The sequence below is a fragment of the Danio rerio genome, chromosome 15 (genome assembly GCF_049306965.1).
Source record: "Danio rerio strain Tuebingen ecotype United States chromosome 15, GRCz12tu, whole genome shotgun sequence".
Classification (NCBI taxonomy): Eukaryota; Metazoa; Chordata; class Actinopteri; order Cypriniformes; family Danionidae; genus Danio; species Danio rerio.
Window position 1 is genome coordinate 1,254,238 of NC_133190.1, and position 14,545 is coordinate 1,268,782.

At 37.0% G+C, this 14,545-nt stretch overlaps 1 protein-coding gene across 1 annotated transcript in view; it reads right to left on the bottom strand.

Annotated features, from left to right (window-relative positions):
* Window positions 1-14,545, bottom strand: part of kpna4 (karyopherin alpha 4 (importin alpha 3)) — a 408,827-nt gene that overhangs the window by 1,259 nt on the left and 393,023 nt on the right. The gene's annotated exons all lie outside the window — the stretch shown is intronic.

Below are 14,545 nucleotides of genomic sequence, written 5' to 3' on the forward strand. Positions count from 1 at the left end.
CGAGACAAAACTGATGAACACTTCAACTAAACAGTGACAATTAGCTTTTAGAAGATATAAACATCTAAAGTTTGCAGATTGTCGTTTCCGCCTAAGTTCTAGTAAACTGAAGCAGTGTCAGTCCAGTTTACAGAGCTGTAGTTCAGTTGAGTGTTTTAATTTCCCCGCTGACACACTGAAGAGCAAATCCATCAATGCGCAGATCCACAAGTCCCAAGCCAAGCAAGCCAGTGGCAGCAATGGAGGACCAAACGTCACCCATTGACCAAAGTGAAGGAACAACATGCTTAACCACGCCCCTCCAGCTGCCAGTTTTGACATCAAACAGAAATGGTGAGCAGGAGGAGTCTGTTAGGGTGTAATAACTCTCCACAAACTCTTTTCCGCATATTTCTAAATGAAACGCCTACTTTACTACATTCAATCAGCTCCCAGTAGCCACGCCCACTTTTCTCATTTAATATTCTGTTTCTCTAAAAAAAAAAAAAAAAAAAACGGTCGCAGCTTGCGGTTCATGCGGACTAAAAATGCTGTGTTTTTAACAATACCATATAAATAAACAATAAAATAATGTTTTTTTTCTTTTGTTAGCTAAAGAAGGGCACATTTATCAATACAATTGCACATGCTGAGAAATTACTTCATTAAATATAAATAAAAAAAAAAGAAAAGTGTACATTTAGACAGTAATTCTGTGTTTGTGCACACACACACACACACACACACACACACACACACACACACACACACACACATATATATATATATATATATATATATATATATATATATATATATATATATAGTTATTCAGATATTATGCATAACAATTCTCTATGTGTTATTAGTTTGACATGTTTTGTATTTATACAAGAGGACCTAAACTGTGTATATGACATTTCAGCTCAAAACAGCACACAGATCATGTTCTCCAGCTCTCTGAAACTGACCCTTTCAGGCTTTGACCTTAACTGTGCTGTTTTGGTGACTGTCGCTTTAAATGCAAATGAGTGCTCTTTTTTCAGAAGAGGGCGGAGCTATGGATGCCTGTGTGTCAGCATAGTAGCAGATTCAAACACAAGACTAACGTCCTATGCTAATGAGGAAGAGATGGACACTAGTGGGCGGGGCTTTCCCCTTTGATGACATCATACAAAGGGAGAATGTCAATCAAAGTGTTTCTGCAGACTGATTCCATCAAGACTAATTATATACAAAACAATAAATATATGTTGACCATTAGAGGCTGGAGATATTCACACACTGCTGACACACAACTGGGTTTGAACCCCTTATAGAAGTGATTTTTGTGTAATAGGCGCTCTTTAACATTTTTAAGTATTACATTAAAACAATTAAGTTGCAATCAAATCAAAGTATTTATTGAGTAATTAAGTTGCCTTTTAGACAAAGTAATTAGGAAAGTAATTAAAATACAATTTATTAGTAATTGGTAATTAATTAGCCTACTTTTTACAGTAATATTACTTTTTCAACATTATGCAAACCACATCCCATAATATCAACGTGTAGGAAGTTTGCTTGAAATCTGTGCAAATTTATTAAAATATTAAATGTTCATATAGGCCTGTTCACTGGCACCAATACGGCCTCTTTTTGTCTGTTTTTTTTTTTTTTTTGTCTCGTCAGAGCAATTTTTATAGTGTGTGTGTGCTGGTTGTTAAACTGTGCTTTAATTATTTGAAGTCTGATTTATTGATGTGTGATTGTGAAGACTTGACATCGCGCGTAGCGTCTGTCACGCAGCGTCCTCTCTTCTGATTGGCTGAGAGCAGCGGCGCAGGACGCTCCTGGATCCGGCGCGCGTGGAGGTGAAGCGGTGATGTCATGTGTGTGTATGTATGTGTGTGTGTTTGTGTGTGTGTGTGTGACTGTCTGTCAGGACTGAAGCTGCTGCTGAACGCTCTCTCTCACCATCTCTCAGGTAAACGCGATGTTTTGCTTCTATTCTCATCATTATCTCGAGCTCGTTGTTTTTACCGGTAACCGACGCGAAGATGCGCTGGGTTGATGATCACCGGTGATCTGCTGCGGGATTTTACTTCACTTCACGTCCATCACGTCACCTGTCAGAAGCTGGTTTACATCCTCAGCTGTTTTACCGGTGTAATTGCGGTGCTTTCGGCTGTATTGTGTGCGTTTTCGGTGAGGTGAGGCAGAAGTTTGTCGTCTGTGCTTCTGGTAAATGATCTAATGAGGCAACTGGAGGCGCCGGACACGGCGGAGAACTGCCCGGGGAACGGCGCTTCTGTCCCGGAGACGAATCTCCAGCGAGCCGCTGCCGGTCACCACTCCCGGTCACCTGTAACGAGCTGCTTATCGTCAAGATTAAGATGTCAAATACAATATTACAAAATTACAACATTACAGAATCCGTCTTTAAATATTGTTTAGTATATTGAGATATTATTGCAGCACATTCAGTCAAAAGTGTAACTACATTTTTGGAAATGTAGATTCATAGATCATCTTCATAAATCCAAGTCTTAATAAAATTTTATTAGGATCAACTATCTTATTAGGTCTTATAGGGTCAAATAGTATAGTCTTATAGGGTTAAAAATAATCTAATATTGAGAAATCACCTTTGAAGTGTTCAGTTCAATGTGTATTTCTAATTTTTAAAACAAAAGTTTTAATTAGTTTAGTTCCGAGTTTTAATATATATCCGTCTTCAACATGACCTTGCTTTGAATTATTTCAATAAATATATAAATATTTTGACTTTTCCAATTTTGACACAATGTCATTTTAATGTCCAGGGTCACAATACAATATTACACAAATTAAACACATCACAACAATTTCTATTATATCTTAAGTTGAGATATTATTGCAGCACAAAGAGGATGATTTGTTTGATTATATATATATATATATATATACATACATACATAAATGTGATTTGTGATAAATGTTGATTGGTTGATTTATATTTGATTGGTTAATTGGCTAATTGGTTGGTTGATTGTTTAATTATTTGGTTGCTTGGTTTGTTGGTTGGTTAATTGATTGATTGATTGATTGATTGATTGATTGATTGATTGATTGGTTGATTGGTTGGTTGGTTGATTGGTTGATTGGATGATGGATTGGTTGGTTGATTTGTTGATTGGTTGATGGATTTGTTGATTGATTGATTGATTGATTGATTGATTGGTTGGATGACTTGTTGATTTGTTGATTGGTTGTTGGATTGGTTGGTTGGTTGATTTGTTGGTTGGTTGGTTGGTTGATTGATTGATTGATTGATTGATTGATTGATTGATTGATTGATTGATTGATTGATTGATTGATTGATTGATTGATTGGTTGGATGACTTGTTGATTTGTTGATTGGTTGGTTGGTTGGTTGATTTGTTGGTTGGTTGGTTGGTTGGTTGATTTGTTGGTTGGTTGGTTGGTTGGTTAGTTCATTTGTTGGTTGGTTGGTTGGTTGATTTGTTGGTTGGTTGGTTGGTTGGTTGATTTGTTGGTTGGTTGATGGGTTGGTTGGTTAGTTCATTTGTTGGTTGGTTGGTTGGTTGGTTGATTTGTTGGTTGGTTGATTGCTTGGATGATTGAATGGTTGGTTGATTTGTTGATTGGTTGATGGATTGCTTGGTTGGTTGATTTAATGATTGGTTGATGGATTGGTTGGTTGGTTGGTTGGTTGGTTGATTGCTTGGATGATTGAATGGTTGATGGATTTGTTGATTGGTTGATGGATTTGTTGGTTGGTTGATGGATTGGTTGGTTGGTTGGTTGATTTAATGATTGGTTGATGGATTTGGGTTACCGCTATGTTTAATAAAAGCGTCACTTGGATCCTTCACTAGTTTGAATCGACCCATTCTGCTGTACTGTAAAACAATTATTGCTGCCTTGATTTTTTTTGCTGTTGAATCAAATGAACGTCTCTAGTTCTCTCAATACATCAATCAAACTGACTAAAAATACGAAGTTAAACTTTCTTATAACTTAAAGAATGTAGTTGAAACCTGATCAACGTATTAAAACAAGTGAAAATAACTTAAAACATTTGTGGTCATGTCTTTTGTCATATAAATTTTTACAGTGTGTGACATGCTTGAAAGTAAAAGTTTTTGAGTAATTTTATACTTTATTACTCAAGTTGTATTTTTGTGAACTGTATTTTACTTGAATTCAAATGATTATGTTACCCTTTTAACTACATTCAAAATTTTACTACATTCAAAAAGATCAAAAACATATTTTAGTGATTACTTCACTGTAATTTTGTGCACAAAAGCAGGGTGTCCACAGGGTCTTAAAAAGCCTTAAATTCACCAGCCTGATCTCACGAGGAAACGTAAGTATTTTACGTTTTGCCAGTTTTGTGGTTAATTCGTTCGAGTTCAGTCATACGAAAATGTACGATTTAAAAAAGGAGGCGTGGCACCTAACCCCACCCCTAACCCCAACCGTCATTGGGTGATGAAAAAATCGTACTAAATTGATACGTACAAATTCATACGAATTAGCCACTAAATCAAAAAGTTACGAATTGCCGTGAGATTGTGTTGAATTCGCTGCAATATTGTGTTGGAAGTCTTAAATCATTTTTAAAAGGTCTTAATTTTCCTATGTCCAAGTAAAATAACCCAATCAGGCTCACTCCCAATCACCAATAATCCATCTCAAAACTGTTTTTAATATAGTTATTTTTTTTTATTGCTTTACAACAGCTGTTCGACATGTTTACAGCAAATTCTCATAATTAAATTCCCTTATCAGGGAAAGAAAACTGAAGCAACACGTCCTTTTACATGTTCTTCTATTAATACAAAAACTATTTACAGGAGTAACCAGGCCATTAGAAACAATCCTTTGTGTTTAGTCCAGTATAAGTCTAAAATTTCATTCATAATGATCCTAAAGAGTGTTAAAAGTCTTAAATTTGTCTTGAAAAAACCTGCAGAAAACCTGAAATGGCTAAATATTATATTTACAGACTGGTTTCGAGTGTTACTCTGGCAAAAAAAAAAGAGTTTTGTCTTGTTTCTAGTCCAAATATCTGACAATTCTTAAATCAAGATTTTCTTTTCAAGCAAAAAATGTTTTTCTTTCGAAATAATGAATCAAAATGAAGTGAGTTTTTCCTTAAAATAAGCAAAATAATCTCTCTAATATTCACTTTGAATTAAGATCCTCTAGTTTACTCCATTGTCAGATAATTTTGCTTGCTTCCTGTAAATATCTTATTTTAATTCTATTTCTGAAAGCAACACAGTATTCTTTCAGCTTTTTTCAGTGTTTTTTGCTTGTCTAGATTGTGCATCTTGATCTAAAAATCTGTCGATATCTGAACTAGAAACAAGGCCAAAACTCAAAGTAAGAAAGTGTAGAACTGGAGCGGTATCAGTTTTTCTCTTCACGTGAGTGTAAGTTAAATAATTGCTCCTGCAAGTGTTGTTGGTGTAAATTGATTTCCAATGTTCCAGTTAATGACTTGTCCTGCAGATAAAGCTCTTTCCCTTATTCAGTGCTTCTGAGGTCTCTGATAACACGCTTTCACAAATAAAGGCAGCGGCTCTCTGATAAGACTCTGATAGGGCTGATGGAGGTCAGGAAAACTGCATACACTGATACACCGAGGTCACCGGACGCCCTGTTGGAGATCTGCCCACTCTACTGTCGTTCACTAGCTATGAGTCCTTCATCGTTATGACCAAACGTCCCTTTACAAATAGAAAAGCCATTAAAATGGTTAATATGCTCATGCTTTAACATTTTTGCATAGCATTTTTGTATTTTCTGTACTACAATTGTATTTAATAACTTTTTTTAATAACTGAATTTATTAGGGATGCACCGATATGGATTTTTTGGCCGATATCGATAACCCATAACTAGGGCCAGACGGAATCTGCGGAAGTGTTTTGCTAAATCTGCGGAGAATTTTGGTAAAAATCTGCAGATTTTAGCTGAATTATTTTGGGAGTATCATAACTAAAACCTTAATATGTGAAATAACTTATAATATATATATAAACTTTTATTTAATGTTTAAAATACAAATCCAATTAGATTCACTTTTTTAGTGAACAAAGCAAAGCCTCTTATAATATAGCAACTACTAAAAGACAGAAAATATTACTGTACAAACTGCATTGTACATAAATCAGATGAACATTTTCATTTAGTCAATAACTCTACTGAAATTTATTTTAAAAACTGAATAAATATAGATTTACACATTTACTCAAGTAAATAAACTGAATTAATGATGGGCTAATAATCTTTGGAAAATCTGCGAAAAAATCTACCGAATTCTGCGGAAAATCTGTGGAAATTGGCGGAAAATCTGCATAATTCTGTGAAAATCTGGAAAAATTTCCGGAATTCTGCAGGAAATCTGCGGAAAACCTACGGAATTCTGTGGAAAAGTTTGCGACAAAATGTATGGAATTCTGTGGAATTCTGCAGAATAATCTACGTAATTGTGTGGAAAATCTGCATAATTCTACGGGAAATCTGCGGAAAATCTACAGAATTCTGCAGAAAATCTGTGGAATTCTACGGAAAATCTACATAATTCTGCGGAAGATCTGCAGAAAATCAGCGTAAAAATCTACGGAATTCTGTGGAAAATCTGCGCAAAAAAATTGTCAAAATTCTGCCGACAAATCTACGAAATCTGCGGAAAAATCTGCAGAAAATCTACTGAATTTTGCGGAAAATCTGCAAAAAAAAATTCGGAATTCTGCAGAAAATCTATGGAATTTTGCGGAAAATCTGCGAAAAAATCTTTGGAATTCTGCAGAAAAACTGAGAAAAAAATCTACGGAGTTCTGCGGAAAATATGCGGAATTCTGCAGAAAAACTGAGAAAAAAATCTACGGAGTTCTGCGGAAAATATGCGGAATTCTGCAGAAAATCTGTGGAAATTTCCAGAAATCTGTGAAAAAACATGTAAAACTGTGGAAAATCTAAAGAATTCTGCAGATAATCTGTGAAAATCATCAGAAATCTGTGGAAAATCTGTGGTATTCTGCGGAAAATTTGCGAAAAAATATATGGAATTCTGCAGAAAAACTGGAAATTTGTAGAAATTTGTCGAAACCTGCGGAAAATCCATGTAAATCTGTAGAAAAACTGCGGAATTCTGCATGCACAGAATCCGTGTGGGTCCACCAATAACCCTTAAGATTTGGAGGCAGATATACTATAGCCGATAATTATAAATATTTTAAATTGTTATATTTTTATACACTGAACAAGTGTTTTTAGTTTTAAAAAGCTTTAACTGACCTTATAAACTGAATAGCCTACGCCAAGCAAAAAGGAGCTATAATTTCTAAATTGCAAGGTGATTATATAGACCTAAATTAACGAGTTTATAGCATGCCAAAAAATAAATGATTTCCTTTTCTTCGCATAGCAAATTTACATGCAACTTGACTGTTGTATAAAATAAAGAACAATAAATAAATAAAATGGCATTAAATTAACAAACAAGTTTAATAATTATGTCTTAAGTAAAATGAAAATGAAAGAACCAAGAACTGAAACCAGCTCAAATGTTCCTGAAAAAAACATGTCACAGTAATGTACATATGTATAAACATACAATGTCCGAAGAGGCGTTTTGAGGAGTGTTTTGACAGTTCAGAGCCACCGTACAAGCGAATAGCTAAATCTAGAAGATGCGTCCCAAATCGCATGCTTATGCACTATTCTACGCCATTTTGTAGTATAAATAGTGTAAGTAGTGCGTTCACACTGAAAACTATCATTAGTTTGAGTCCCGTCTGGGTCAGTTGGCGTTTCTGTGTGGAGTTTGCATGTTCTCCCCGTGTTGGCGTGGGTGCTCTCCAGGTGCTCCGGTTTCCCCCACAGTCCAAACACATGCGCTATAGGGGAATGAAATAGACTAAACTGGCCGTAGTGTATGAGAGTGGAAACCGGAGAATAAACCCACGTGATCACGGGGAGAACATGCAAACTCCACACAGAAATGCCAACTGATTCAGCCAAGGCTCAAACCAGCGACCTTCTTGCTGTTTGGTGATCGTGCTACCCACTGCGCCACCAGGACGCAGTTCTATAGGGGAATAGTAATAGAATAACACTGAAGCCCTGTGATGATGGTTCAATCAAGGTGGTGTAGTGATGATTTATAAGAACGTAAAATGTTGAAGCACTGCAGAATGAGGCTCAGGTAATAGCGAATATAACAGGGAGCCATCAAATGCAATGCAAATGTCTTCAGGATCATAGTAATCTGCCATTTTATCACTCACACGGGCATAATCGAGCATAACACTGTTGATTGCTTTTTGTTTTTCAGGTCTGGTCATCTCAGCTGTGTTGAGGAGCCACAACAACCAACGCTGGACGGGTGAGGAGAATTTGTACATGCACACTCATGGTGTTTTATTACAGAGTCTGCAAAATATCAAGAGAAAGATCACCTCACATTGTATTTCATACTTTGTACCCAGGAAAGTTTTAACTTTAGTGTGTTTGCAATTGAAAAAGATTCAGGAAATGCCAAATCATCTGCGATTGTTAAAGCGTGTCCAGGGGCTGTTACACTTTTTGGCTCGTTTACACTTAGTAGTACAGTTCGGTACGGGTCACCTTTACCAGCCTTGCGTTTCCACTGCCCAAAGGGTACCAATGCTGTGCGTGGTGTACGACAGAAAGTGTCGGTCAACGTCATTCTTGCTCCAGAAAAACTCAAAGTAAAGCCGTACAAGTCATTCACATATCATATGAGAAGCACTTCCCGCAAAACAGACACTTTAAACACGTAAATACTGTATAAATGTTCAATACTAACCTTTCTATGAACATGATTTGATTAAAACTGCAGATCAAGTGCTAAATATCCTACTGTAACGTCTGCAATTATATAAAATAAATACATAAATGCAACATATATGAACACATGCAGACCCTTACAGTCTCCGATATGTTATCAATTACTGAAAGACTACACACAGCAGACATTTAGTCCTTATTTGGGTTCAAAAACAACATGGAGTGGTTCCTTTAAAAAATAAAGTGTACCTACATACAGCCCAGAGTCAGTGCAAACCTCTCATCTGTGTGTGTAATCTTCAGCAGCACATGCAGCCTCTGTTAGAGAGAAATTCGGTCATTCCCAGTATTCCCATAACCGTACGTTCACACCGAAAGCGGCGAGAGCGTCAAAGTAGCCCGAAGTCATTCATTTTTAATGAGAGCCGGCGGCGAGGAGCAGCGCGGCATGTCTTCGCCGGTGTGGGTTGTCGAGGAGAGTTGAAATCAAGCCAACTTTATGGTAATGAGCTGTGACGTGGTTCGGCGGCAACCAATCAGAATGAAGACGTCCACCGCTTGAGAGGAGTCCAGAGAACACAGACCTGTGAACTTTGGTTTCGCCCACAGTTGTTCCCAAGGGTTTTATGATTGCGGTCGCCGGATTTCCAATTATTTACAATGTTTTCTTACAGGAACATGCCTTAAATAAGTTACTGATGTGCATTAATGTTATATATATTTATCTGAAAAAAGCGGGAATCTCATGCGACGTGACGTTACAAAACAGTACAGCTGCTTCAGGATATTTCAGACATATGGACACATATTGGATAAATAGAGCAAAGCCACACCACACGCAACTTGATCTTCCATTGTTTTATGAATTTGATAAGAAGTGCGCAACATTTTCACGCTAGAAGCATGTTTAATGCAGGAATGTAACTAATATGCTGCAACGGCTCCTTTAAATACGAGATCAATGCAGCGAGTTTTGACGCTCTCTCCGTCGGAGCTGAAGGCAGACAGCGTTGTCACCAGGGCGGCCAGAGCGACCTTGGACGCTCTCGCCGCTTTCGGTGTGAACGTACGGTAATAGTCTAAGAGGCGACAACAATAAACATAGTAGTTTATTAATGTTTTAGGTTGCTGGAAGAATCAGTTGCTCCTTTGTTTTCTCAGGCTTCTCCTTTGTTTTTCGCACATTACTCTCATGTTTGTCCGTTTCTAAAAGGATCGGATCTCTTTAATAATCACGGGCATGCTACGATCATCAGCTCAGGAAGTTTCTTATTTTAAATACAGATGTGCAGCGAGCTCTCTAGAGAAAGCGAAACCGCTCGCGCTTTAGAAAGCCTAGTAATTAACAACAGGACACGGCAGATTTTGTTCTTCTTGGCTTTGTGGCTGTACATCAAGATGACGACAAGGTTTGTTTGAGCTTGGGTTGACCATGGCTCATTATTATATGAATATATTGTTACGATGTAATGTCTCGGCTGTGTATTTAAAAATGGCGCTTCCTTTGTTTTCAATCTCCTGGCTTGTCCACAAGCGAGTGACGTATCTCTGTAAACCAATAGCATTCAGCTGCACGTCTTGCTCCGCCTTTTTTCTTGCTAGGTACCCTTTGTAAAAGGCACCCAATAAGTAGTACGGTTTGCTTTTAGGTACCTTATGACCGTGGAAACAGCCATAAAAGTGTACCGTACCGTACCGTACACTCTCAGAAATAAAGGTATAGGAGACCTTTCATTGGGTTGGTAGCTTTTCAAAAGGTACACAATTGTACTTACAGGGTCCATATTGGTATCTCAAAAGTATATATTACTACCTAAAAAATTTTAAGAGGAATACTTTTGTCATTTTTTGGTACTAATATGTACCCTTGAGGTATTAATATGAACCTTATATGAAAATATGAAGAAAAAAAAAAGCTTGCGTACCTTTATTTCTGAGAGCGTTCCACTCAGTGGACACAGGCCATTTCACTGACATCACATCAGATATATAAACATATTCCTAAAATATTTCTTAATTACTGAAAAAACAACATCTGAAGAATTAATGATCATTGAGAAACCCTGAAATTATGTTCAGTTAAGTTCAGAATTATTCGCCCTCCTGTTTATTTTTTCTCCAATTTCTGTTTAGCTGAGAGCAGATTTCTCCAGCACATTTCTAATCATAATAGTGTTAATAACTCATCTCTAATCACTGATTTATTTTCTCTTTGTCACGATGACAGTAAATAATATTATATTCTTCAAGACACTAGTGTTCAGCTTAAAGTGACATTTAAAGGCTTCACTAGGGTAATTAGGGTAAAGTTAGGGTAATTAGGCAAGTCATTGTATAACAGTGGTTTGTTCTGGAGACAATCCAACACTAATATTGCTGAAGGGGCCAATAATATTGACCTTAAATGACTTTAAAATAAATAAAAACTGCTTTTATTCTAGCTGAAATAAAACAAGTAAGACTTTCTCCAGAAGAACAAATATTAGAGGAAATACTGTGAAAATGTTTTGAATCTGTTCAACATCCTTTCAACATCAGGGGGCCGAATAATTCTGACTTCAGCTCTCTGTTGCTGTAAAACATTGAAGCCTTCACATATTGTAAAACATCTCCTCTTGCTCTCTGTAATGCAGTGTGGAGGTCTGAGCTCAGCTGACTGGTGAAAACACACAGGTGTGATCAGCAGAGATGGAGTCGCCCACTGACCTGAGGACAGCACACACTGAGGTTAGATCTGCTGGCCTGACGCCCGGCTCTCTAATTACTGCTTAATTAGCTGAATTATGCTGATTGATTAATGAAGCTGTGATTGTCTTGTAGTGTTTGGCCTCTTTAGCAGGAGATGGCAGATTTAGGGTAGATCTGTGTAAACGCTAGTCTTCATGCTCAATGAGTTTCTATTGGAAATATGTGCTTTAGTCTGTTTTTTTGTTGTTGCTTCAAGTACATTTCATTGCACGTTTCAGATGACAAATCCACTAGAGGGCGCTGTGTACATTTTTTTGCGAATCTGAAACACGTGCCTTAGTCTACATATGTTGCAAAATGTAAAATATGTTGCTCTGGTAACATTTCGTTGCATGTTTCACGCCAAATCCACAAGAGGGCGCTGTCTTCATCTTTGTGAATCTGAAATGTGTGCCACTGTCTACGTTTTTTGTAAAACGTAAAAAAAAAGTTTACTCTGGGTAGATTTTTCTGCACGTTTCAGATGACAAATCCACTTGAGGGCGCTGTGTACATGTTTTCGAATCTGAAATGCATGCCTTAGTCTACATTTTTTGTGAAATGTAAAACACATTGCTCCGGGTATGTTTCGTTGCACGTTTCAGATGCCAAATTCACAAGATGGCGCTGTGTACATGCTTGTGAATCTGAAATTCATGCCTCTGTCTACGATTTTGTAAAACGTAAAATATGTTTACTCTGGGTAGGTTTTTCTGCATGTTTCAGATGACAAATCCACTAGAGGGCGCTGTGTACATGCTTGAGAACTTGAAATTCATGCCTCTGTACGTTTTTTGTAAAATGTAAAATATTTTTCTAAAAGTATGTTCAATGCACGTTTCAGATGACAAATCCACTAGAGGGTGCTGTGTACATGCTTGCAAATCTGAAATCTGTGCCTTTGTCTACGTTCTTTGTGAAACGTAAAATATGTTGCTTCAGATACGTTTCATTGCACGTTTCAGATGACAAATCCACTAGAGGGCGCTGTGTAAATTTTTTTGCAAATCTGAAATACTTGCTTTAGTTTACATATTTTGCGAAATGTAAAATATGTTGCTCTGGGTAGTTTGTTGCATGTTTCAGATGACAAATCCACTAGAGGGCGCTGTGTACATTTTTTTGCGAATCTGAAACACGTGCCTTAGTCTACATATGTTGCAAAATGTAAAATATGTTGCTCTAGTTACATTTCCTTGCATGTTTCACGCCAAATCCACAAGAGGGTGCTGTCTTCATCTTTGTGAATCTGAAATTCATGCCTCTGTCTACGATTTTTGTAAAACGTAAAATATGTTTACTCTGGGTAGGTTTTTCTGCACGTTTCAGATGACAAATCCACTAGAGGGCGCTGTGTACATGCTTGAGAACTTGAAATTCATGCCTCTGTACGTTTTTTGCGAAATATAAAATATTTTTCTAAAAGTACGTTTATTGCAAGTTTTAAGATGACAAATCTACTAGAGGGCGCTGTGTACATGTTTGCGAATCTGAAATCTGTGCCTTTGTCTACGTTCTTTGTGAAACGTAAAATATGTTGCTTCAGATACGTTTCATTGCACGTTTCAGATGACCAATCCACTAGAGGGCGCTGTGTACATTTTTTTGCGAATCTGAAATACTTGCTTTAGTTTACATATTTTGCGAAATGTAAAACATGTTGCTCTGGGTACAGTTTGTTGCATGTTTTTAGATGACAAATCCACTAGAGGGCGCTGTGTACATTTTTTTGCGAATCTGAAATACTTGCTTTAGTTTACATATTTTGCGAAATGTAAAACATGTTGCTCTGGGTACAGTTTGTTGCATGTTTTTAGATGACAAATCCACTAGAGGGCGCTGTCTACATGCTTGGGAACCTGAAATTCATGCCTCTGTCTATGTTTTTTGTGAAACGTAAAATATGTTTGCTCCTGGTACCTTTCATTGCATGTTTCAGATGACAAATTCACTAGATGGTGCTTTCTATATGCTTGCGAATCTGAAATTTGAGCCTCTGTCTACGTTTTTTTATGAAACGTAAAATATGTTTACTCTGGGTCGATTTTTCTCCACGTTTCAGATGATAAATTTACTAGAGGGCTCTGTGTACATGTTTGCGAATGTAAAATACGTGGTTCAGTCTGTTTTTTGTGAAATGTTCAATATGTTGCTCCGGGTACCTTTCATTGCACGTGTTAGTTGACAAATCCACTAGGGGGTGCTGTGTAAAAATTTTTTCGAATCTGAAAAACGTGCTTTAGTTTACATATTTTGCAAAATGTAAAATATGTTGCTCTGGGTACATTTCGTTGCATGTTTCAGATAACAAATCCAGTAGAGGGTGCTGTCTACATGTTTACGAATCTGAAATTCATGCCTCTGTTTACGTTTTTTGTGAAGCGTAAAATATGGTTGCTCCGGGTCCCTTTTATTGCACGTTTCACATAACAAATCCACTAGAGGGCAATGTCTATATGCTTGTGAATCTGAAATTTGAGCCCCCTGTCTACGTCTTTTATGAAACGTAAAATATTTTGTTCCGGGTACGTTTCATTGCACTGACAGATGACAAATCCACCAGGGGGTGCTGTGTAAAAAATTTTTCGAATCTGAAAAACGTGCTTTAGTTTACATATTTTGCAAAATGTAAAATATGTTGCTCTGGGTACATTTCGTTGCATGTTTTTAGATAACAAATCCACTAGAGGGCGCTGTCTACATGTTTATGAATCTGAAATTCATGCCTCTGTTTACGTTTTTTGTGAAGCGTAAAATATGGTTGCTCCGGGTACCTTTCATTGCACGTTTCACATGACAAATCCACTAGAGGGTGCTGTGTACATGCTTGTGAATCTGAAATTTTAGCCTCTGTCTACGTCTTTTGTGAAACGTAAAATATTTTGTTCCGGGTATGTTTTATTGCACGTTTCAGATGACAAATCCACTAGAGGGTGCTGTGTACATTTTTTTGCGAATCTGAAATACGTGGCTCAAACTGTTTTTTAAAAATGTAAAATATGTTGCTGCAGGTAGGTGTTACTGCACG